The 23216-nt window shown below is 44.1% G+C and overlaps 1 long non-coding RNA gene across 2 annotated transcripts; it reads right to left on the bottom strand.

Annotated features, from left to right (window-relative positions):
- Positions 1-3875: 3875 nt before the first annotated feature.
- On the bottom strand, positions 3876-22970 carry LOC144105418 (uncharacterized). 2 transcript variants are annotated; one of them, XR_013308790.1, is made up of 4 exons: positions 22920-22970; positions 9974-10006; positions 7706-7780; positions 3876-3956 (listed from the first exon to the last, which is right to left on the bottom strand). It is a non-coding gene; the product is annotated as an uncharacterized LOC144105418 (long non-coding RNA). The 2 variants fall into 2 exon arrangements; XR_013308786.1 differs by lacking the exon at positions 22920-22970 and having other exon boundaries at positions 9974-10121.
- Positions 22971-23216: the final 246 nt, after the last annotated feature.

Raw genomic sequence — 23216 nt, 5'->3', positions numbered from 1 at the left:
TCAAATTTTGTGAACAATAATACCAGCTAATTATATTCCAGAATTGTGATGCAACATAATTGAACATTTTTATATGATTGTTTACCTTAATAACAATATAAATAGCATAGCCCCGCATGGCAGGTCTTTGGCTACTGCTACATTTTAATAGGAACCAAAAAATGTTGAGGGAAAGTGTCTTAATGACCCGTAAGAAATTACTTATTTTGGCTTGTTACTTTTTCCATAAGTAGAGAACTAATTGAGATAAGCTGAACCTAATTACATTTTTGAAAACAGGAGGAAGAAATACATGTGCATATTTAATTTTATTAAAATATCTCTAATAATAAAAAATTTTTGTTTTAAGACCAGTGTCTCCCCTTAATTGATGCCACCTCCTCGGCATCCGAATAAACGAGCTCCGAATGCAATAGACTAAGTGGGACTCTGGCGCAAACTGTTTTATCAGAGTTGATGGGGGTTAACGAAGAGGAATAAGCATTTATTGAATTGGGTCAAATTAATGAATTTCCCAGTACAATGTAGCAGCTGCTGCTGCTGCTGCTGATAATTTCACAGACGATACTATCAGCAAGAAATGAAACGCGAACAAGAAAACAGAAGCAGCAATACAAAAGCAGCTGCATATAAGCTCCTAGAGAACGAATAGAAGCGCAGTTGATTAGCACTTCCGAAAGAGAGTGCTTGCGCTTTCGAAGTGAAATTGCCCTCGGCAAGTATTGAACTTCCCCTGGCTAAGAGCTTATTTTTTGCTGTTTATAGAGCAGTTGTGTTGTTCCTATTTCATTTCTTGCTGATGGTACATATTCCTCTCTTGGCGGCACGCGGTACCGCCAGCAATAGTGTCATTTTAATAGAATTTATGCAACTTTTGTCTCGTAGCAAGTTTTACAACACTCACTTGATTCAGCTGCGAATGATGCAACTTTGTAACCATCTGCACTGAGATCAACGAACTCAAAGCCGCCGGCGCGGACTGCCGTGAAGGGCGTCAGTTGCACCATTAAAGGACCTGCACAGCTTATAAAGCTGACCTCGGCGCCCTTTGTGTTGCGGCGCTTTCCTATGCAAACATCACATGGCGCCACTAATGCTCTTCGGCAAAAACCCCAAGTTGGTGGCTTTCGGTTCGTCGATTTTGGGGCAGACGATTAGGGGTTTGCATCATGCGCAGCTGAGCCAAGTAAGTACCGTTGACAAACTTACTACGAGACAAAAGTTACTGCAATACCCAAGTTCTGTGCGCAGTTTCAGTGTAAATGAGCCAGCGGTTGAGGGGAGAAAGTTTTTAAAAGCTTGCACTGTAAAGATGCACAATATTGTATGCAATATCTTCACTGCATGCAGGCTGATTGCTAAAACTTGCCTGTCACGTATTAGAGCATGGTACCCCTGAAGACCTGTGAAGTGTCGGAGTCAGCCAGGCCTGTACTTTAACCATTTCAGACAATGCTCACCACTTTCATTCAAAAAACAAAATTTCTCGCCTAAACAGTCCATGCAGATCTCAAAAAAGCCTGTTTGTCTTGCAATATGAAACACCAACTGTCATCACCTACAGGAATGCACAAAATTAAGCACATGACAACAGTTGCAGATAGTAACAATGAAGCACCAAGATTTTCCAAAAAACTACTTCGTGGATTGTGGAATCACATTTCACACTAAAAAGCAACAATAAAATGGCGTTATAGGCGACAAAATCTGTCCACAAGACCATGCCAAAATACATGCTGCAAAGCTCACCAATTTGAGCAACACTACTTACTGCGTTCATCAGCTAAAACAAAAAGCAACCAAATTGCGATAAGAAGAGTGCTTTATTCATATGAAACAAACCTATCACTTCTAGTTGTAGTAAACTCTCAGAAAAAACTGCAGTTGCTATGTACAAAAATGTATACACAGCATCGAAAAGCACAGATCAGCATTTAATAGAATTCACTAAAACTAAAGCTCTGACAACCATCATCTCATATTTGAACGTAGAAATGGACTTGGTCAGGGCATGCAATGCAATTGCTAGATAATTGATGGTCATTAAGGGCAACGAATGGACTGGCTGCCAAGAGAAGGCAAGCATAGCAGGGGGCATCACAAATTTAGGTGGGCGGATGAGATAAGTTTGTGGGGACAAGGTGGCCGCAGCTGGCACCGGACAGGGCTAAGTGGAGAGGTATGGGAGAGGCCTTTGTCCTGCAGTGGGCGTAGTCAGACTGATGATGACAAATGTGAACACTCCCCCAGCCAAATGGCTTCAGAAGCCATACAAAAGCATTTCATAATGAAATGTATTATTTTTATACTCTGGAAAACAATAAATTATAGCTGCGCTATTCAGCACTATTTCACATGGGACAACAAAAATGTAAAGAGCTCCGAAATAACCTCTATGCAAAACTAGACCGGAGAATCGGCAGCGCCTAACAAACGCAATAAACCAACCAAATATGGCCCTTTCTTCCTCCTATACAATTTCCATGCTCAAACCTTTCAACACAAAGCAAAAGGAAAGAGTAAAGCAGCATATAAGTTTCTTCTTGTAGCATATGAATTCGGAGTGTAAATGTAGTGGAGAAATTTAACAGTATGCTCTTGTACATAACATGTGCAAACTTGTCTTGGAAAAACATTGTAACAGACCTTGTAACCAGATGATCAATGAGGTCCACTACTTGACAAGCACTCCTACCACAAATCAAATTATTCTTAACGACTAAAGGCCGCTGCGGTGGCTCAGTGATTACGGTGCTCGGCTACTCACCCCAAAGGCATGGGTCCAATTCCGGCCGCAGCAGTGGCGTTTGGGTGGAGGCGAAATGCTAAAGGCCTTTTACTATGTGACAGCCGTGAACGTTAAAGAACCCCAGGTAGTCGAAATTAATCTGGAGCCTTCAACCAGTCTCCCTCATGACCAGAGTTGCTTTGGGACATTAAACCCTATAAAACTAAACCAAAACCTTAACCATTAAAGAGCAAATTATTATCCAAAGAGGGAAAAACCCTAAAATGTCCACATGTTATTCAGGAAAAAAATTGACAAACTCCCAGGTGTTTAGCTATGCAGTTTCTGTTGAGACCTCAAATCCCCACATCGTGACTGCACATCGGTTTCAGGGTCTCAATTATACTGCTTTTGGCTCGTCCCTATTACAGGAACACGTAATGTTTGTGTAAACAAGCACCTTTTAAACAATATAAAAACTTATTGTAACAAAGGAAACAAAATAAAATGTGCACTGACTGGAGGCTTAGCAGGGCTAACACAAAACATAAAGGCATCAGTCTCAAAAATGATTTTTGTTTATACTGGAGGCTTAGCAGGGCTAACACAAAACGTAAAGGCATCAGTCTCAAAAATGATTTTGTTTAGTTCTTATGCCTGGCCTGAAATGTTTCTACAGACAATTCTGCACATTTCGGTATATTGCGCCTTCTATACGGAAATTTCGTAATACTGAGCAGACATGTATCAATGTTAGCAGTGCAACTTGCTCTGGTAAGAAGCAACAGTTTGAATAAACTGTAACAGGGGGTTTGTTACGAGGTACTGGGCCGACGGGAACGGCAACGGCAGCAGTCTGAGATCAGATCGGCAAAAGACACACAAGCGTAGCGCTGGCAAAAACTCTCGAGAACACTGTCACCTCGTCTTCGTCTTTTCAAATCATCAGACGCATCTTCTTCTTTAGCCTTACAAAACATTAACTTCTACTTAACCTCATAATAGGGCATTCATTGCATGCCATGCTAACTACGCTCTTATTCCAGAGCCATGCGATAGTCAGATTCGTCTACACTCCTGAACACCTCTTCCCCAACTCAATGGCAGCAAACACTGTGTGAGTGTTGTTCAAAGGGACATACCTGTGTGTCCCTGCAGCTTCTGTATGACTTCCTTGGTCTGTAGGTTCCAAATATACACAGTTGTCCTCTGATCCTGACACGATCCACTGCACACACAATGTAGCAAATTATTCGCAAACACGTTATTTAGTCAATATCAGAATGAGTACTCTGCATAACTTGATGGGCATTAGGCCCAGCTACATGGCCTCCAGAGCCCCAAATGCCTTAAAATTGAGACTTCCTGCTATGCTATGAAACACACAGCACAAGTGTCTTCATACAGTAAAGGCTGCCTTGAACGAAACTTTGTACACTACAACAAGAATGTTTTTTCATAGTATCCCTTGGGAGAATCCCATGCACAAAATATTACGTTCCAGTTTTAGGCAGGTATGGCACAAATGATGCACAAAAATAAGCTTTGGCGCCGACACAAGAAAAATGTGCCACCATTACTACTGGCTGGAAATGACGAAGGACTAAGAATTGAGGTCAGGAGAATCTGCTCTCAGTATAGCCCATGCAAAGCAGTGGAAGCTGTGGCCTGTACGGCATTTTGCTCTGCATAGTGTTGCATAAGAAGCAAGTCATTTGACAACAGCATTGCACTCATGCACGCTAGTATGCAACACATGAGAAAAAGTGCCAAAAGCATGCTTCCTTTGCTAGAGCAGACCAAACAGCCCCTAGCACCACAGCAGTGGAGATCCATGCCATGGCACTGGAGAGTGCTCCTGGCCTGGCAGACATTAATTACAGCACACATGAGCTTCTTGCACTGTGAAGGAAGGCAGGGGAGGAATATTTCATTATAAAGATAAAAACCTTCCCTGAAGGGCTCCTCAGTCCAAGAGCCCTCTGGCCTTCCCCTCCAGCCTAGCTCAGTCAATCAGGAAGGCAGCTGCATTATACCTTAAGTGAAAACAGCTCCCATGCCCTTGCCTCATAATTTTTCTTTGTTGCATGGAAAGGCTGAGCGGGCATGTATGTATATAAATTTTCACGACTCTTGGAGAAGCTGATGATTTTGGACTGTAAACTTAATCCTCAACTCATTCTTGATCTATGAACACAGCCCAGTCAGTGCTCAGTATAGCAGTGCCCTTCAGCCTCTTTGTTTTTGGTCACTCCTGTTTTGTACCTTTGGGTTTTTTCTTTAATTTCATCTCCACAAGTTTCTCTCCCCAATTGCCAAGTATAGCCCACCAAGCCTTGTTAGCTTGGGCCAACTTGCTGAAATCTTTGTATTTTATTTTGCTGAATAAAGGCACTATTATTATTATCAGTAAAAAAGTCTGTGCTTATTCCCTATATCTTTTAAGTGAACTTCCCAGTAATTTAGAACACCAAATGGCTTCCTTTGTAGCTTAGCACACTATACAGCCATCAGTTAACAAGGAAGATGATAGAGGCAAACGAAACCCAGACACAGTGACGATTGCATCAGTAGCCCTTCCACTAGTCACCAACATAAAAAAAAATCAGTTAACTGCAGTGAAGCAGTAGCCTGATGTGCAGTGCAGTGAAGCTTCACCCACATTCAGGACCGTCACGTGGAATTGTTCTGTGACAAAAAAGTAGTCCGTAGGTAGAACTTTGTAGTGCAAAAGCACTACTTCACGAGGTCTAAGCGGCTCACCGAGTTTGTGGGAACCGCAGTGACCATAAAAGGTGACCTTGGCAAAATCTAGCATAGCAACAGCCCATGCACAAATCCAACAAATATTTCCCCAACTTGAGTTTTGAACCCACGGCGGCGCAAACAGATCAGCTTTGCTGGCCCCTGCACAAGGGCACTATGCTAGCAACGCAGCCAATCACACCTCATGTTAAACTACAACACACACTCGCGCTTTGCATTGTGCATCGTCGTCTTCACCAACCACCCACGGCGGCGCAAACAGATCAGCTTTGCTGGCCCCTGCACAAGGGCACTATGCTAGCAACGCAGCCAATCACACCTCATGTTAAACTACAACACACACTCGCGCTTTGCATTGTGCATCGTCGTCTTCACCAACCACCCTCTGCGGCAAGAACAGATTAGATATCAGCTTAACCTCGATCAGAGCTAAACCAGAGTCTATCGTCACCAGACGTACCGACAACCCAGCAAAGCAAAACCATGAGCCAACCTGCCCAAACATATGCTTTTGCATGTCTACTCAGTTTAGCTGCATTAAAACTCTACATTTTTTTCTTAACAAAACAAGAAACTAATTACAAGACGAAATTATAAGCTCAAGAATTTGGCGCCTCTGACTTATTCGATGGTGTCAAACATAAAAATGCTAATTTCGTTTACAGTTGTGCTTTGTCAGAGGAGTAATAACGGACACCGCGGACCATGGCCCATTGTTACCAACTGATGTTTTTTTTAAGTTGCATCCTACTATAGAGCTGCCGACCAATGACAGAATGATACGCTGTCTCGGCCTAACATAAAAGATTCAAGGATTTGAATGTATGAAGCTTGTGGTAAAGCATGCCAAGTCTTTTTGCGCTAGCATTTAAAACGGTGACAAATGCCAATTAAAGCCGCAATGATTTTTAGGCTTCTCCTCACAGCATCAGGGAAGCGTGGAGAAGTTCAGTGATGACATCACTGTTGCCGAGATTTCAGATTTTTGCTACCTTCGTCTGCATCCTGCTCTGCTCCGTCCAATGTCACCAAACGACCCGCCGCGGGCTTTTTGCCTTCAGTGGTATTGTTTTTTTTCCTTTGAGCAAATGTTTCTGCTTTGGAAATATACTGCTGCCGTAGATGACATCATCATGTGGGCCCTCTGCCTGGCGCTGTGCGCTGTACAGAAGCCTGAACACTACTGCAGCTTTATTCAGCTATTACATACCCATTTCAAACGCTAGTACCAAAAGATCTAGCAGGCCTTACCTGCAAGTTTCACACATTCGATCCATTTAAGCTCGTTGAATTCTAGAAACTCTTTAGCTGCCCTTTAACATGTTCACTGTGTCATGGGTCACTGGTAGGTCACATTGCGTATGCAAGCTGTGCGGTCATGGATACTGGTCGCACGATGAAGCCATGGGGGAGCTCAGCAAGTTTTAAACAGCAAACGAAAAGCAAATACAAGACGGCTATTGCCATCTGTTGGTAGCTTAAAGCAGCTGGTCTTGCCAGTGAGTCGCTCGTGGGTCACGTATACCGAAGAAAATACAGGGGTGGCCGACCAGTGAGCCACGATCCACAGGGATTAGGGCTCCAAACATTGCTGCTGCAGTGACCGTGTTATGGAGCACATTGGCATAAACAATTCCTTGTTAGTACTGTGCCTCTGTCCTTTCTCCAAACTCGTCTCCACCCGCTCGTCACTCCAACTAGCTCAAAGAAGCATTTTGGCAGTGGTAGGCCACTCTTTCCCTCCCCTGTGTAGCACACTTGGATCACAGCAATTCTCGTGGGTCAGACGGCAACACTGCAAAGTTTAGTGTTATGACAGAATTATTACAATGCAACAGGAACCACAACTATGCAATAAAACTCGACAGAACACACATGACCCAACACCAGCTCTACCCAGCCATTAGGATAAGCGGAGTAGTAGCTAGTATAGAGAGGAAGCAATCAACAGGTCTGTGCACAGAGCCTCTGAGACAGGCTAAGAAACACCAGAAAAATCAAAATGGATTCAGCGATGGTTCTTCTAACTGCGTTTCATCACATTCAATCCACTTGGTGGTACTGAATGCCTGCCTTCCATCTCGACATTTGTTGTCACTTATGCCAAGTGCTTATTTTGCTTCCCTCGGTGGCATGTAACGCCATGTTACCAGCTTTTTCAACATGTTGCAGCAAGACAGCAATGCTGACAATAACATGAGAAGCTTTCACCTTGCCACCAGTCACAGAGAAGTTTGCAAAGATGCAGTACTTTTCATTCTTGTGGCCCGTGTAAGTCTTCAGACACTGCACAGGCAAAAGAGAGAGGTGCGCAGTAGTGAGGCACGGCAAAGCTGCTGCAGTGCAATGTGCCACCCTTCTGTCCCCGGGGAAGAATGGGGCATGTTCCACAGCCTGACACCCTTTGTTCCTTCAGACCGCAAAGGACAGCACAGACATGTTCCATTCGCCCAATTAACTGAACTTCCCTTCTCCCCCTTATCTTCCACCACACATGTAGGGCCGCCAAACAGGGTTTCCCTAGTTGATCTCTCTTGCTTTTGTTTTTTCCCTCTCTCTTAATAGTCAGCACACTCAGATATTCCCCTCCATTGTGCCCACAAACTTAGGGTACATTTATGGCCAGCCTGGCATTCAGTGTCAAGAGCAAGCAAAACTTGCCCCTGCCAAAATACTGCAGTGCTAACACTTGACACAGTCCACAGCCAGTGCAACCGCAGTGATGCACTAGATGTTTACAGATAAGGGGCTAAGCACAAATTCTTTGCACTCCCAATGGCTCACAGCGAGCAACCATTTTTTCTGCCAGCACAAATTGGTGCCGCACTGATCGCACTTTCTGCCCCATTTTTTGCCAGAATCATAGCTGCGGCAGCAGATTTTGCTCACTCTTGACACCAAATGCCCAAACTGAATAGCTATTAGACTGGCATGTGCCCATTGCTGTTGGTTGTAGTTGCCATCAGTCCCCATTCAACCAGTGCCCAGGAGACAGCAGCACTATAATCTAGTCAGACCTGAAGAATTGTCAGTGTTAATCCAAACGCATTTCTCAAGACTGGGTGTTCTCATGAATGCACACAAAAAAAAATTTTCACCCATAGGCCCAACAGTTCTGAGTTTTCTCCATGCTCTCTGTCACGGGCCTCTTTGCCTTCAGAAACATGCAACAATGCCTTATGACACAAGTTTAGTTCAATACATGCAAGACAGAATGCCTATCTAATCAAAATTACAAATAATCTCATGGTAAAACACAAAAATATGAGAGATATTTGGCCACTGAGAGCGGAAAGTCAATTTAGACAAAGCAACCAACTTGAAAGGCTGCTCAGAGTGCTCCTATTCCTGTATGATTCTTGAAAGGGTTACATTTACTAAAATTGTAACACGCACTCGTTTTTCATGATCCAAAAAAAAATGCGATGCCTCTGATGGTAATCCACACAAGATTTTTCATGCTTCAATACAGAAATGCATCTTCTCATTTGGAACATCCAACCTTTATTGCAACTGCTTTGATGTCTTGACAAAGTAAATGTCACCGCCGCCTTGCTCGCATTTCCTCACCCGGCCAGAAAAACTGTCGTCCATACTTGTTGCTCTCAATAGCCCAAATCATTTTCATGCTCGGTGCCGTCCATGGCATTTGATATTCCGCACCTCTTGAGGCGCTGTTGAATACGGCAGAAGACCCACAAATGTCCCGAAGTGAGGCAGCATGTTTCATCCTGTCACTTGCCGTTTCTCGAAACCATCCTTTTTTGGCCATTGAAACCCTTCCAAGTCGACTTGCTGGCAGCAATCCTGTCTCTTTGCTTCCGCCAATCACGCACATAAGTTTCAGGAGCCCCAAACACGCATGATGTGGTCGTAATGAACTCTGCGCACCTTTGCAGCCAATGCTTCCATGGTGGCTCAAGTTCAGGTAGGCGCTTTGCAAAGAGTACACTTCAAATGCTCGAAAAGGCCTATTGGCATCCACAACTACGGTGGCAATATGGCGATATCGATGCACATGAAATACCAAGCTGCCATTTCACGGTGCCGACAACAACAGGCTGTTGAAGACATGGTTTCATTTTCCCACTCAATTCTAATGCGCATGTCATTTTTAGAATATTTTTCCCCCCAAAAAATGGTGTGCACTAGAACTGAGTAAATACCGTACCATGAGGAAGAACAGTGAGTACTCTCCAGCTCCCAATAGTGCTTAGGCTGCAGTAGTGATGTATTTTTTAAAAACTCCGTAAAAGAAAAATGTGCATTACAGTAAGCAGGGTCTGATGAGAATAAAATATCCACAAACATTTCAAACTTTTCAGAAAAGAAATGCAGTTTCAGGAAAAGAATTCTGTTCCAAGTAAGACCCCTTGCTGTTTTAATAAGCACTGAACTTGCTACATGCCAGAGATGTTACCAGAAAATACCGCTATGATGATACAGGGGGAAAAGAGAAAATTCCTAGCAGCAACTTACTTTCCCTTGCTGCAGTCCCACAGCTTCAATGTGCTGAAATCAACAGAGGATAAAAAAGTCACACATCTGGACTGGACACACAGCCATGGCAATGTATACCAAACCTCATGATAAGGCTGTCACATGCAGCCAGTGGTCGGTCACTCAACATGCGCTCAACCTTAGACACCTTTTCGACCTGTGGCCGAAAGGGGGCACTTTTTATTTCCATATATCAGTTTTTTATTGAACAGGCAGCAAGAAGAGCCAAAATCACAAAGACACCCTAAGGTGACAGGAAAAAAAAGGTGCAAGAGCAAACGCTTTGCACCAATACAAATCTTTGACGCGTTGGCAATATACACACTGCCCGCCTGCTAATTCATTCAAACACACTTCTTCAAAATAGTCACCAAATAACAATGCACTCATGTAAGGTGGCTGTTCCACAAATGTCACAAGCGCAGCACCCTTGCAGAACAGAGATTTAGAAAGACGGCTAATGCAGGTAAACCACAGGCTCTATTAGTAAACATGCACTGAGAGTTGTTAGGCACCGTATTTACTCATGTAATGACCCACTCACACAATAAACCCATCTCCACTTTTGCAAATCAGAATTTCATGTACCTTTTATTTTTAAACCTAGTGTAAAAAACACAAACCTGACCTTCAGGACTGGTGTTCAGCATATTCGCTTTATCTCAGCACAATTGGCCACCGTTGTCGACTATCACTAAATCATAAGATCGCGCCATGATGCAAATACCTTTTGAAGCGAACGATGCTAAACATTGGTGTGATGAACACGGGTGACATGGGGACACAACTTGTCGACCCCATGCTTTTGTTATGACAGATGGATGGACAGACGGTTGGATGGACGTATGCGAAATTTTGACTCTAACAAAAAATCTGTCGAAACGTTTTTTTCCCACCTGAACCCTCTCCCCAAATCGACGCCAACTTTTCTGAAAAAAACAAATGGGTTCATTACATGAGCAAATATGGTACCTTTCCCATTTCCTGTTGTGCGACACCATCTCACCCCTATCACTGCAGAGCGCATGTACAGGGCCACGCAGTGCTGCCACCTGAGCTAACAGGGGTTGCTTATTTACAAGATGGAGCTGGAAACCAAATGTCTGCTACAATCACAAATTCTACCCACTTCCTTTCAAAATGCACCTGTTTATTATGCCACTCTCACTTCATGTGGTTTCTAGGAGTGATAAATTTGCAGCCAAATTATTGGGAAGGCTTCGTGGGGCTGAGCGGCACCTCAAGCTGCATTTAGTGGATTTTTTCCTTTGGCCCTCTCCATGTCAGCATAGGCACAGAGATGAGCACCACACAAAATGTGCACGTGCAAGAGCTACGTGCAGGGAACCATTTGGCCAAAACAACCACACAAGCTCCACTGCTGGCATGTTTTTCCAAAAGATGATATCTCCTTAAGTTATACACGGGCTATGAAAGGGCTGTAGATTTAATTTCAACTATCTGGGGCTCCACAACATATCACACAGAATACTGAAATCTTTGCATTTAGTCTCCATCAGAAATGTGGTTGCCATGACCAGGACCTGGTCCCGTGTCCTTGGGCTTTTCCGGAAGAGAACCTGCAATGACTCAGATGGCACAGCTTACACAGGCAAGTGCCCTTCAGGTCCTTTCATTCCTTGCAACTAATGATACCAACTGGAGAAGAAAAGGCTCCTGCCATCATCATCATCAGACTGACTGCGACCACTGCAGGACGAAAGGCCTCTCTTGTGTCTCTTCAATTAACCCTGTTGTTTTCCAGCTGCGGCCACCTAATCCCTGCAAACTTCTTAATCTCATCTGCCCACCTATCTTTCTGCTGGCCCCTGCTACGCTTGCTTTCTCTTGGCATCCAGTCTGTTACCCTTAACTGCTATTGGCTATCTTTGCCTTCATATTACATGCTCTGCCTATCTCCTTTCTTCCTCCCGATTTCGAATACGATGCCATCAACCCACGTTTGTTCCTTAACCCATTCTTCCCTCTTCCTGTCCCTTAACGTTACAACTGTAATTTTCCTTTCCATAGCTCGCTGCGTTGTCTTCAATTTAAGTTGAAACTTTTCATTAGCTTCCACCTTTCTGACCCATAGGTATCTATACTTTTCTTTTGAAGGATACTGGTAAATTGCCATTCATGATCTGAGAGAACCTGCCATATGCGCACCTATTGACAGTTTTCTCAACTCATAAAATGTGTGCTCCCTCAAAGGAGAATAATAGTACAAATGGGATTAACAGTATTTACAATGACAAGGCAGCTCGTGAACAGACAGATCTGAAGATAGGCCTCAGAGAAGGCTTTTGATCAAGTAATTTCCAGCACAGACTCATACAGCACAGCTCATACCTAAAGCTAGTTTCAAGCATTGTAATAAATTTTTTATATTAAAGATCTTTTGGGAGAACTGAAAAAAGGGGGAAGGAGCTACAAGCCATTGATTTTTCCTCCAAGCACCTAGTTGAAGCTTCAAGAATTTAGCAGTTCGCGTAAAAACCGGAATATAGTTCGAACTTTTTTTTAAAAAACCATAGTAAAAAGTCGTCCCCCGTCTTATATACCGGTCATTGATGGAAAAACTACGGAAGTCTTGCAACAATGGCCAGCTGAACTCAACAGCTTCCCTCCATCGCCATCAGCAGCAGTGCCGCCATTTTGCATTTCCGTAATTGCAAAGCTATTTTGGTTAGAGGCTGCTTTTTCACATTTTGTTTCAAAATGAGCGGAAGCTGTCGGCTATTCCCTGTCGCTTTCAAGGAAAATGCCACTAAGTATGCGGAACCTCACGGCAAGCTGGCGGCACAGCGCGAATTTGGAGTATTCGAAAAGAGAATTCAGTACAAGCGGAGGCAGAAGCTGCGTATTACAACTTGCAGCAACCAGCAGAAAGCATCATTTCGTGGGCGGACTACAGCGTACCCAGAATTGGAAGGAAAGGTTGCACTGCCTGCAAAATCGCTGCCAGTGACTGCCGATTGCATCCGTGTGAAAGCGGTAGAGATGCGGACCGCAGCGTATCCAGAATTGGAAGGAAATGTCACGCTGCATGCAAGATCGCTGGCTGTGACTGCCTAATGCATCCGTGTGAAAGCGGTAGAGATCATGCGGGCCTCTAGACTTACGAGGGCGCAATTCAAGGGCTCGCCATCCTGGATACGGCAATTCATGAAGAGGAAGGGCTTTGCTCTACGGTGCCGCACTTCTGTGTGCCAGAAACAAACACGCGAGTCGATGCGCGCATGATACTGTTAAAAAATTGGCCGGGTGTACATACAAGCAGCATTGAAATGAAAATAAATACTGTCACCATTGTGCAACCTGTTGAGTCACATTTGTTTCAAAGTAAGGGTGTCTTTCGGTACTGTTTTCACTGAAAACGTTTTTTTCATTTTTTAGAAGTGGTTAGTTGAGGGGCGACCTATATATTGGTCCGACCTATAGTCCAGTTTTTACGGTAATTCCCTGGATCCTGGGGTCATCGTACAGAGGCCAACCCAATGACATAACCAGAGACATCTAAAAAACACTTGCTGGATGACCTTCCATGTATGCTCTCTACACCTGATGGCTGAAAACGAGTCACATTTCATGGCATCTAGCAAGCTACTCTTTTCAAGTTCACTGACTTTTCTACGCTTTCCCTATTTCAGTCAATATTCCCTGACCATCGAAGGGGTGGTAAAAAGTATTGGTCAATGATAAAGCAGCATGCATGATCCATTCCCAAAACTGCTTACTGAAACTGAAAAAGCTGCAATGAAAACATATTTGCTCTTCGTGTTCCAGACCGCTGACTTCTTCCTGAAGGAGGTCCAGCTCCAAGCTATGACTTGTAAAGTGTTTGTTGCTTCTTCTCCTCCAGCTCTAACTCTTTCACTACCACGTCATAGGGCATCGGTCATATATGAACGACATTTTGAACCTGCTGCAAAAAATTTAAGTTGGCGTTCCTGGATAAGCTGCACCATCTAGTTTGCTTCTATTACAAAATCCCTTTGCTTTAAGTTTTGTTTTTTGTTTTCTAACACAAGGTGACGTGAAAAATGAAACTTTGACCAGATGCAGTCCACTGGTTCGCGATCATGGTGTTTGTTAGACCGCATGTTCCTTGAAGTCTAAAGGCTACACTGTGCACTTCTGTCGGTTCTGCAGTTTTATTTAGAGCAGCGGTGGCAAGTTACCAACCCAAAAAAACTACCCCCCACCAAAAAAAAATAGAGGAAAGGAGGAACTGCAAGCTTTGCTATAATAAACAACAGAACTCGTCACCATCATCATCATCAATATCGTCAGCCTAACTGCACCCACTGCAGGGCAAAGGACTCCCCCATGTCTCTCCAATTAACCCTGTCCTTTGCCTGCTGCGGCCACCATATCCCCACAAGCTTCTTAATCTCATCCTCCCATCTAACTTTCTGCCGCCCCCTGCTACACTTGCCTTCTCTTGGAATCCACTCCGTTACCTTTAAGGACCAGCAGTTATCTTGCCTTCACATTACATGCCCTTCCCAAGCCCCCATTTCTTCCTCTCTATTTCGACAAGGATGCCATTAACCCGCGTTTGTTCCCTATACCCGCTGCCGGTCTCTTAACGTTACACGTATCATTTTTCTTTCCATGGCTCGCTGCGTTGTCCTGAACTTAAGCTGAGCATTTTCCATTAGCCTCCACGTTTCTGCCCCGTAGGTGAGTACCGGCAAGATACAAGTGTTGTATACTTTTCTTTTGAGGGATATTGGTAACCTGCTATTCATTATCTGAGAGAACCTGCCATATGCGCTCCATCCAATTCTTATTTTTCTAGTTATTTCCCTCTCATGATCCAGACCAACAGACACTACCTGCCCTAAGTAGACATATTCCCTTACCACCTCTGTCACCTCGCTGCCAACTGTGAACTGCTGTTCCTCTGCTAGATTGTTGAACATTATTTTGGTTTTCTGCATGTTAATTTTTAGAACCACCATTCTGCTCTGCCAGTCTAACTCCTTGATCATGATTTGCAGTTAATCTCGTGAGTGACTGAGCAAGGCAATGTCATCAGCGAATCACAGATTACAGTCCAGCCCGCTTATAATGAACATGAGCATCATGCGGCGTCCGTTCGTTACATTCCGAAGTTCGTAGTAAGCGGACCACAAAGCTTTAAAGACAGTTCCTTGACAAAACACAAAATTTTTTCTTTGCAAAAAAGTCCGTGATGGACGTCTGCTTTTGCAGTGCAGATCCGATGAGGGAGGTTTCCTGTCTATTTAAAGAAGAAGCTAGCACTTTGCCGAGAGCCTTGGCATAGATGAGTTGTCTGAGGCTCTCTATGTAGCCCATTGCTAAAGGTGCGCTTATGGGTGCTGGCTCCGAAGTTTCGTCCTCATCCGATTCCTCCCCGTCACTCTCGTCCCGCACTTAGGAAACGATGCCCTCGTCCGTGCACGGTTCCGCGGCGTCGGCGTCGTCATCGACCAAAATAAAATCATTCTAGCCAATGTCATGACCCCCCATGTCGGAGTCGACGATGCGCTGCCACAAATCGCCACCGGGCTGGTCATATTCCGAAGCATCAGGCTCGGCAGCCGACGAAGCCGGCTCTGCGGAAGCAGTTCCGCACGCAAGTGGCCGTCACTTCCGCCCTGGCCGCTATCATCCTCTCTACCGCTGAATACAGTGGAAATGGGCATGGTGTTCCCGTCCACCATCCCGAATTACAACCAGGGCCCGAGATTTGAACGAAGCGAACGAAACGTCTGCACCACAACAAGAGTGACAAAAGCGCGATGAGGTAGGTAAACGTGCAATGCACACAGGCGGCAATCAAGCCAATCAAGCTAAAGATACAGACACACAGCGCCAGCGGAGAGACCAATGAGGGGCGTCCGTGAGCATCAGTGCAGCCACCTCTTGGCTCCCACAAGAGGCCTGCTTCACGGAGCGTGGCCTCCGCGATCGGCACAGGCGGCGCAGTTGATCACGGAGGCCGCGCACGGATTTGCAAGAGAGTGAGGAGAGGGGAGCAGAGTTGAGAGGAGTGGGAGGGCAGTGTTGAAAGGCAGGTCGGCTGGAAAAGGGTAGCTCGCTTGAGAACGGCACAAAACGGGGCGGGCAGTTTGCCTGCGATTAGGCTTGGGGAAACATAACGCGCGCCGGGCGCAGCGCACAAAGGGGGACGGAGGCAGGTTATCTCACAGCGCGGTGCCGGATTTACACCGTCCGTTCCTGTAACCAATCAGCAGGGCTTAATAATGTTTGTCATACAATGTGATTTTGTACCATTGAAACAATGTACATTTTGACGGTCGTGCAGGTCTCATTCGTTATAAGCGAAAGTTTGTCTTAAGTGGGGCCGTTATATGTGGGCTCGACATTTAGGTATTATCCATTAACTCTTATCTCCAACTGTTCCCAATTCAGGCCTCGAAATACTTCCTCTAAACAGGCAGTGAATAGCATTGGCGAGATCGTGTCTCCTTGCCTGACGCCCTTCCTTATTGGAATTTTATTGCTGACTTTATGGAGGACTATGGTGGCTGTGCAGTTGCTATATATATATATCTGCCAGTATTTTCAAATAAGGTTCTACACTCCGATTCCGCAATGCCTGTATGAGTGCTGAGGTTTCCACTGAGTCAAATGCTTTCTTGTAATCAATGAAGGTTATATATAGGGGTTCGTTATATTCTGCGCATTTCTCTATCACCTCATTGAGAGTGTGAACATGGTCTATTGTGGAATATCCTTCACAAATGCCTGCGTGATCATTTGGTTGATTGAAGTGTAACGTTGCCCCAACTATATTATCGATTCCCTTACTAAATACACCTCGTAGGCAATGGACAGTAAGCTGATCGGCCTGTAATTTTTTAAGTCCCTGGCATCTCCTTTATTATGAATTAAGATAATGTTAGCATTCTTCTAAGCTTCTGGTATGGCTGAGGTCATGAGGCATTGCGTACACAGGGTGGCCTTTTTCCTTTGCAATCTCCCCTCCATCCTTCAACGGATCTGCTCTTACCTGATCCTCACCAGTTTCTTACCCCCTTTTCATTGTTTCTAAGGCTTTCTTTACTTCCTCTTTCATTACTGGTGGGATGACCCATTGCTGTGTGCTACTGCCTCTCATTAACATTCTGATTACATTGGCTACTGTGCAGATTTGTGTAGAAGTCTTCGGCTACTTTAGCTATCTTATCAATATTGCTAATGACATTGCCCTCTTTGTCTCTTAGCACATACATCTGGTTCTTACCTATGCCTAGTTTCCTCTTCACCGCTTTTAGGCTACCTCTGTTCTTTAGAGCATGTAAATGCAATCTGTAGCACATCCCATATCTGCCTCCACTTCATGTCCTCACGCGACTGCTTTCTCTAGTGGCAGAGCAGTCATATCCCCTCACTTGAAAGGCCACTGAAATTGCAATGTATTTTGTGGACAGCTGAAAATCACAAGAATGGTTGCTAAGAACATGTGCAGTGTTTTGCATATTTTAATTTTTTTAATCAACTTCTGGCTCAGTGCAGCGATGTATTTTTGCTTTGCTTGTATTGTATTTTTGTGTTACCAGCATACTTATCCAACAATTCTCTTTTAAAGTCTCGCACACACAGCTCCAGCGTTTTTTTTTTCATCTGGAAGTATAACTAATAAGGTACAGTTGGATCTTTTACAATACAGTGTATTTAGCACTTCTTGAGGAAAATTTTTACTTTAAAACACTCAAAATTAGCCATATTTTCACAGCAGTGAAAGAGTTAATATTGGGGCTACCCTCTTCCTTTTTTTAAGCATTTCCACAAAGTATGTCTAAATATAAAATTGTTCATTATGAAGCAGATAAGAGCAATAGAATTCAGCTGCAAATCGAACCCAACTGTGCAGCAGACAACTTCATATTCAACAACTCCTGGGAAATTATGCAAATGACATAATCCAGGAAACGCATTTGCAGAAAATGTAGCTATAAAGGGAGCAGACACTGCACACACTGTGCACAAATACAGCAATATCTCCTTGATAGTTTTTAAAAAGTTGTGGAAAACTGTATTATGATATGTGAAAACGCATGATCGAAACACCTAATTTGAAAAATGAAACTGTCGAATGAGGTATAAAGACATTTATTGACAATTTCACTTCATAAAAACATCAATTGGCACTTCTTGGCACAAGATCTGAACAGATCCTTTTCTAGTGTTCGCAGAATTCAGTCCGTGTTTGCGATGTCTTAGGTGCGGAAGGAACTTTGGAATGCATCTGGTCCATTGACGGCAATGACGAAAGTAACAAAAATCTCTTCCTCGTCATTTTTGGTTACTTCACCCCTTTACAACAAAGTACTGCAGAAAAGCCATCGTGGCAGCTGACTGTCGCAGCGTTTGTTCCCTAGGCTCGGCCCAATAGTATGTAAGCGCATCCCTGTAGTTCATATAGACGCTTTGCCCCTTGCCCTTATGTACAGCAAAGAAACCTCAGCATTTCCTCTTCATGACATATCCCCAAAAAAACTGCTCTCACGAATGCTAGAGAGCCATTTTTTTTTGTTGTTCATTGCTGCTGAAGGTGGTGATGCTTCGCCTCCTAGCACATATGTACCGCAAAGAAGTCACCACAACGGGTGATTGCCACTGCATTCCAGCTCTTCATAAGTCACGGGTCCTCCCGTTCGGCCCATTCGTATGTTTGCACACGTGCAATTGGTCAATAAACATATCACACGATCATAATTTACCAAATTTTAAACATAGTAGCCGGAAAATCGGGTTATCTGGAAACGTATAAACAAGGAGAAATAGTGTATCTCTGGGACATTTTTAATGACTGTGCTTTTGAGCGTATGAACTGGGAAATGATATGAATCGCTAACATATCAACAAGGTTTAGCTGTATTTAACTCCCCCTCCTTATCATTTATCATATCCTAACACCTATCAGGCATCACATTTTGAAGGGTGGAAAATCGTGTAGAATGGGAACAATACATACAAAGCATAACTACCTTTAAGGCAAAGTTTAAAAGATAGTTTAATTCAATTACTATATGACAAGGGAGTTACCAAATGCTGCCATGAAACACTAATCTGCCCAACATTTTCTGCAAGTGGAGGTGCTCTTTTCATCACAGTTCAGACAGAGAAAAAGGTGCATTTCCTGGCAGTGACTGATGCAGCTAGCCATCCTCTCACTGGTGCAGTGAGGTCAACTCACTCAAATGGTGCATTGCTGCATAATGCAAGGTGACAGGTCAAAGGAACAGACAGCCCCAGCTTGGGCTGCATTGCGAGACCTTTACGGAGACAACCCCTCTCATACTCCCTCCCTTGTGGCCCCAAGAGCCTCAGCTCAAACTGTGGGATGGCACACCAAACAATGCATTCTTGACGAGGCATGGGCCTTTTAGCCTTTGCGTATCAGTTTTGCCGCACTGAAAGCCCCGGCAGTAACGGGCGCATAAATGCTGTTATATTTAAACTAAGAATCAGCATGGCGATTTCAGCAACAGTTTTTTATCTTTTCAGCACAGCAAGAGTACCTCACTGGCCTGAGCTTTCAGATTTGGGAGTTTGTTAAAATCATGCTCACAAGTTTTCAACTTGCATTAATCGTTCACAAGAGTGGTGGTCTTATCCGATGGGGTTATGTGTGCTTTCACAGAAGAAACACACAGCTTCAGACTGAACTTCAGGGAAATCACCAAAACGACATGCTTGTCATGCTTGCAGGGGCATCACATATCACACATTATACTCCTTGCACTGCCAGAGGTTCTTCTTTCGGGCTTTCGACAAGGCTCCCTTGAAGAAGGAGGCTGACACAGGCTGGTTGGGTCATCACCAGCTAAAAGTAGTTTTTTCCCACCCATTCCCTGACGGCACCCCTTTAAACAGCAACATAGGCACAGGACAAGCACAAGGTGATTTTCACAAAAAGTAGCAGCTTTTTACAACCTTGGCATCATAGCACGAGCCACAAAGCAACTAGTCTGCATCTGTTTCGGTTTCCACCATGTCGCATACGAGATTGACACAGGTCGCCAGCAAGCTTTTCAGAACGATTTTAACAGCACAGTAGGGTAGCGTGGTGCCTTGCATGAGAAAACCAATAGTGCACAAATTGTGCATACTGCTTGTTCTGGCTTTTTCCATGAAAAATACTTTTGAATGCAACTACGTTTGTTGCTCTGCAACAGCCCAAACTTAGTGAACAATATGGCAATCACTACAGTACCCAACAATATGTGTACTGCTCATTTCATGGACACGAAAAAGACACCTAAAATGGGGAGGATGTCACACCTTCTACTTATTCACAAAATAAAGATGTGATACTAATGCGAATGGACTGCGTGTCAGACACTCACAGTACCGGGGAATAGATGGCAGACCATTGTGTTAATTTCAGTCAGACAGTTTGCCTGACTTAAGCAATTTTCTGACAGTATCCCTGACGATTCCTTGATTTTTCCAGCTGCACAAAATTCCCCTCACAATTCCACATTTCCCATGTCCCTAGACACCCTGAATCATATGATTCAATACAGTCTGACAGTCACTTGTCCAGGGCAGCTGCCAGGATGTACTTCGCATTTGAAGAGAATTTGGCAAAAGAAACGGGTGGGTTGTCATCATCTACAAATAGAGGAAACCATATCTATTAGCCCATTGAAATGAAACAGCTTAGATATTTAGGCTCAAAAAGTTATACCTTGCATGTCAGTGCTTTGAAATACAAATAACTATTCTTACATGCAAGCAATCTTATCGGTGCACTAAAGAGGATTCTGAGCTCGTCTTTTCACCCCAGAAACTCAATCTACACACTTCAAGCATTATTAGAAACTGAATTATCGTCTTCTGCGACCGATTTCCTTATTAAATCGAATTCAACGTCTCGACTCCCACCTTTTTCTTTAACTCACCTACGAAAGTAGGAGTCAACCAACGCGTGGAGTGCCTTTCAGCCAGTTTATTTTGCTTTTATTTTGTTTTTTAGATTTTCACGAATAAATAGTTTGTCTCAGAGAACATAGCTGCGAATCAGGCCCACAGAAATAAAAATATGCGCGGAATCTTTGCTTTACGCATGACTCTGTCAAAGGCAGAGCAGCAAGACAGTGTTCCCTGCACAAGGAGGCAGTTACCGGGCTGCGCTCCCCCCCTTCCTTACCTACTCACTGTATGCGTGCTCCCCCCCCCCCCCCCCAAATAACCACTTTCGAGTGGCAAGCTGCCACCGCGACTGGCTGAGAGACACTCCACGCATTGGTTGACTCCTCCAACTTTCATAGGTGAGTTAGAAAAGAAGGCAGGAGCCGGGACATTTAATTCAATTTAATAGGAAAATTGGCTGCACAGGACAACAATTCAAAGTTCTTAACAATGCTTGGAGCGTGTAGATCGAGTTGTCAGGGTGGAAAGACGAGCTCAGAATCCTCTTTAGTCCACCTTTAAAGGTGTCATAATTAGACACAGCCCATGCCCTACAGTTATGAGCTCGTATATGCTGGGAACGCTCTGCCCATTTTTCTGCAGCCCTATGTATTCCATGCATTTCACTGTTTCACATTCCCCGCATTACATGCTTGCACACTGAACCTTCACACTTAATTTTTCTGACTGGTTTTATCCATCGCTTCAGCACCATGAACCAGCCTCATTTGCCATCATGCCACACCCAATATAGTTTTAGAAAAACCGTGTACATTTCGCACTCCAGCTGCCATGTCTGCTCAACTGACAGCACAAAAAAAGCACTTTCTCGGTTTACAAGGAAAGCTGCAAGCAAATGGCCCGTGGTAGAGTAAACGGTAGCTTCATACCGACCACATTTATATGTTACTCCGACTCCTGGTTCTGTTTATTCTCTCAGAATCCTGGCGTGTCTTAGTTTGGTTGGTTTGGTTTATGGGGGTTCAACGCCCCAAAGCGACTCAGGCTATGAGGGATGCCAGAGTGAAGTGCTCCGGAAATTTTGTCGACCTGGGGTTCTTTAACATGCACTGACATCGCACAGTACACGGGCCTCTAGAATTTCGCCTCCATCGAAATTCAACCGTCGCAGCCGAGCGCCATAACCACTGAGCCACTGCGGCGTGCCCCTGGCATGTCTTGGTATGACCCTATGAGCAATATTACAACACATCCACATCACATATTCCCGACTAAAATCAGCTAATTAATACATGAGTGTATTTAGAATATTACAGCATGTTCTGCTGAGCTCCATAAAGTTGCGCTGATATTTCCAAAATATGCAAGATGCTGTAGCTAGTGTAGTCAGGGACACAATCTCTCATCTGCATCCACTTTCCTGAGAGGCAAACTGGGCCAACACACCACACAATCAGGCTGAGTTTTGCTTGTCACAGGAGTTCGCTGCACACAAACAAACGCACTGGAATGCAGGATGGAAAGCACACTATGCACAAGTCTCTCTCAAAATAACCCTAAATCAGCATTCAATTGCAAACAGTTGGGCTTTCTGGAGCCACTTGTGTTTATAATCTTTCACGAGGGTACAGGGCTTGGAAGTGAAAGTAGGATCACTCCACTTTCACTGTCTGCATACCTTTTGGACGACTATATGAACATCTTTCAACACCTTTCACTACAGGTTAGGTGGAGTCTCTAATGTCAATTCCAAAGGTTAGCTACAAAAACCTAACCTTTTCATGTTGAAGCCATTATTAAGCAGCTTCCCTTTGAGTCATCTGATAGAAATTACGATCAGGTAGCAAAAAAACTAATGGCATGCCACTAAGTGCATCCTTTCCGACTTCTGGACAACGGTCACATTCTTTCATCCATCGGCACTGCTACCAACAGCTGCTGCAACATGTTTCATAGTTCAACTCTTTAACGACGAAATGACAAAACAATAGAAGAAAAGAAAAAAGCCATTATTCCCATAGTATGCCATCTACTGCACACTCACCTATCAATGTCTTCAAGCATTGACCCGATGCCGTGTCCCAGATGCGACTGAAAAAAACAAAAAAATAAAACGCTTTGCTCACCTCTTCTCGGCCAGGAAGAAAAAGCGGTGCCACAGCATGCCTCAGAGCACAAAAGGTAAGACAAGACAAGAGTCTAGTGGGGACACAAGACCAACCACAATTTGAGCACATGCTTGCATTGTTACACACGGCAGGAAAACAAGTCAAATGCAGAACCAATACCAATAATCCCAAAAGCTACATTGGACTCAGTAGTTGCAGCCTGACAAAATCAG

The sequence above is a fragment of the Amblyomma americanum genome, chromosome 1 (assembly GCF_052857255.1).
Source record: "Amblyomma americanum isolate KBUSLIRL-KWMA chromosome 1, ASM5285725v1, whole genome shotgun sequence".
Classification (NCBI taxonomy): Eukaryota; Metazoa; Arthropoda; class Arachnida; order Ixodida; family Ixodidae; genus Amblyomma; species Amblyomma americanum.
This window is presented reverse-complemented; position numbering and strand designations above follow the sequence as displayed.